Source organism: Pyrus communis, chromosome 12 (genome assembly GCF_963583255.1).
Source record: "Pyrus communis chromosome 12, drPyrComm1.1, whole genome shotgun sequence".
NCBI classification, from domain to species: domain Eukaryota; kingdom Viridiplantae; phylum Streptophyta; class Magnoliopsida; order Rosales; family Rosaceae; genus Pyrus; species Pyrus communis.
In genome coordinates this window covers 22,263,728-22,267,099 of record NC_084814.1, presented here as the reverse complement: position 1 = coordinate 22,267,099, position 3,372 = coordinate 22,263,728, and the positions used below count along the sequence as shown (strand labels likewise).

Sequence of the window (3,372 nt, the reverse complement as noted above, 5' to 3'; positions counted from 1 at the left end):
TCGCATAATGGGTATTGTTTCTGTCTGCAGGTTGTACTTGGAGAAGTCTATGAAGACCAATAAATGGATTAGAAGATGAACCAAGCTGGCGAAGGAATCAAGGGACACGGAACTCAGAATATCAGAGGTATAAATTGCCTCCATGAAATTTTTTTATTTAATTAATTTCAACCGGGATCTGAGAAATTCTTAGTCATGGATCTATGAATAGTGTGTGTGTTGAGTCTCTGAGCATCTTGATTTTTTGTATCAAATGGTCTATGTAATGTCTCTGTGTATTGGTGTATCCATGTATGAATATGATTTCTTTTAATCATTGTTTCCTATATTCGATAATAAATTTAATACATAATTTGAATGGATTGAAGATTTTTTTATTGTTGAAATGTTTGACTGAAGCTTTTAGACTCAATCAAATAACTGTTTATAAGAGATTAAGACACATGTAGGACCTATTCTAAAAGAAAAATAAACAAAGGTGAAATCATTGCTACAACTATAATTTGTTTTTGTCATTTATAGATGATATTCCTTGATAATTATCAAATAAAACTTAATTTTGACATGTCTACCACTTGCATTGTACTAAAATGTCTTAAATCTTTCACTTTTATACCGCTACTCCAATGTTTTCTAATGTGGATCCATGTGGCGTTTAGGAAACCAGAGCTTATGAGGTTTGAATATTTTCCATTTTTAGCTTAGTTATGGGTAGGGAATTTTGATGAATTTATGTTTTTTTTCCCCTCTATTTTAGGATGTTTTCTGGCTGGAGCAAAATATGGAAAAGGTTTCGAGACTTCTAGACCTATTGGACCTCTCAAGGTTTATGTGGTAAGGAATTTATGGAGTTCTATGTATGGTAGTGAAATTGTTTCTGTGTTATGTTGAGTTTAATTTAATGGTTATACTTTATGCTGTTATGAGTTATTGTTGTTGATTTTTACTCTGAGTTGGATTTTTTGAATGAACAGACTGCAAAGAGAATTTCATAAACTAATACGATATGCCATGAAACTGGATGAAGCTTATGGTCGTATATTCTATTTTGACAATTTTGTGGTAAGTTTCTATAACACTCGTTAGTTATGTGTTCCAGGTTCTGGTGGCTAGAGGAATATCGTATCTATGATGCTTTAACTGTGCAATTATTAAAAGATATCTAAATGCTTTTCAGTGAGTATTTCAGGCAAGCGTTTTCGAGTTTTTCGATGAATTTCTCTATCTTCATTTTATTTTTTGAGTTGCATGTAATAGTTTATGGTCAATGTGATCCCATATCATTTAATTATATTCTTAGATCGTGTAGGAAGACTAGCAAGTAGCAATGATGCTTCTTTTTAAGTTAGTTACTCTTCTTATTGCAGACAAAACCATTGGGATAATAACCTTGCATTTACATCCTTTCAAAGCAATCCATATGTCCATATTGGTAAGCATCATTTTCCTATTTTTCTTTTATTATATATTTAATCAAATTGTAGTATTCTAACCAACAATTTTTTACTATAAAGGAATTAGCTTCATTTATTCAAAGCCTAATTAGTTAATTTATAAATTTATCTCTGTAAAGTTTTCATGCTTGGATTTTAAATATCTTGGCAATTACCTCAAAATCCCTAATAAATTTACCCTTTTTTTTTCTGTTGGAAATTTCGGAATTTTGGGTCATTGGAGAAAGATGAAGAGTTTAGAAATCCAAGGAAGGAACACGGAAACTGCATCAGAGACTGTAGCTAAACTGAAACTTAATCCCCACCTAGAAGATAAATTTTATTTATAGACTTTCAGAGACACTTCCATTGCCCTGCCTTTGTCTCAGCTTCCCCCAGACTGTTAAGTTTTATTGCTTCTCCTTCTCCTTCATTCATTCCTGTAATTTTTCATGTTTTACAAATTATTTGAATTTTGGATATTTGATTTTTGTTTGAAAAATGTGTTCTGTTGTGTTGTGTGAAATTGCATTCTTTGTTTTGGTGTGTTTTATTGGATATGTCAGAGTTATACAAATGCATGAACATCATATTACAATTTTCCGTTTAAAATTCTAAGTAGTTGATGTCTAGTTTACGATGTTTTTGAGTTTTTCAGCCACTTTGTTTTTTATTTTCAACCCAAATAATTAACCTGCACTATGTTGTTGCCTCCTTTCTGTATGCATTTTTCCGTGCACGCTTCATGCCGAAAGAACGAGCAAGCCACTTTCTTGGAGGATTTGAAGGATCACATGGATGATTTTGTCAATGCATACTTGCTTCAAGACCACCGTGCAAAAGGTTTGTTCCCCTTTCGCAGTTAATACTTATACGACATGTCTGCAAATGTTTTCATTGTTTCAATCGGTTTGCTTCTAATTTTGATTAGGTAATTTTGCATTCGTTTTTAGTTCTTTGGAATGTCAAAGAGTTGTCTCAGAGATGGGCAATGATACGAAGGAAGTTGGAGCGAATTACCTTTGTAACATAACAAAATAATTTTTTTTTTGCAGCAAAGAAAATTCTTTCCTATCCTAAGATATTTTTACTTAAGACTAATCAATTTTATCCCAACATATATTATTAGCTTATTAGCTCAAATTCATATATTGCAGCCGATTTCTAATTCTGCAGTAACGTACGGGTATTACTATATAGTCTTATCTAAGAGAAGGTGAGTGCCACTCAACCATAGAACAGACGGCTCAAATAACTAAATATTTAGTTATGCATAATTTTGTTGTCCTTGCACGATAGTTACTACAGTGGTGAAGAAGAGTGCTGCCTTTGCACCACGACGTGGGTTCAAACCACGTCGACTCCTTAATCTAACATCTAACAGTAACAAATGATATACCATTTACTCCAACCGAGATGTCAAAGCTGACATGGAAAAGAAAGCTAATCTGACTTGGATAGAATGATGTTAAATTTGATAGTACCTTCAAATATGATTTTTGCTATTTCCAAAGGCATTCCACTTATCTTACCTTAAATGCTAACGTATTTAAGTATTATTTTATTATTAACCAACAACAACCCAACTTTATTATTTTTGTTTTAAAAAAAATAATAAAAAAAATAATAAAATATGGCATATCGGGTGGAAGTAAAATATTAACAATATGTCAAATTATCAAGTTAATCATTAAATTGAAATTTAATATTTTGGATTTGACGTCTCCTATGAAAATGTTCTAATCTAATAAATCCATCATTTGACCCCAAAAAAAAAAAAAAAAAAAAAAAATTGTATATCTAGAAGCTTGTTGCTTAGCAACGCTAATTTTGTGAGGCATATATAATATGGACGGTGTGGTCTGGCAGATTTCTGATATAAAAAGCAGAGATTTACCAACCTTAGATCCTCAATAATATCAAGCTTTCACTTGAAAGA

General features: G+C 31.6%; 1 long non-coding RNA gene across 2 annotated transcripts; it reads left to right on the top strand.

Annotated features, from left to right (window-relative positions):
- The first annotated feature begins 28 nt into the window (after positions 1 to 28).
- LOC137711641 (uncharacterized) lies at positions 29 to 2,570 on the top strand. Of its 2 annotated transcripts, none has more exons than XR_011065081.1 (6): positions 29 to 127; positions 758 to 834; positions 1,100 to 1,176; positions 1,368 to 1,432; positions 1,682 to 2,276; positions 2,387 to 2,570. It is a non-coding gene; the product is annotated as an uncharacterized lncRNA (long non-coding RNA). The 2 variants fall into 2 exon arrangements; XR_011065080.1 differs by lacking the exon at positions 1,100 to 1,176 and adding an exon at positions 975 to 1,062.
- The last annotated feature ends 802 nt before the right edge of the window (positions 2,571 to 3,372 follow it).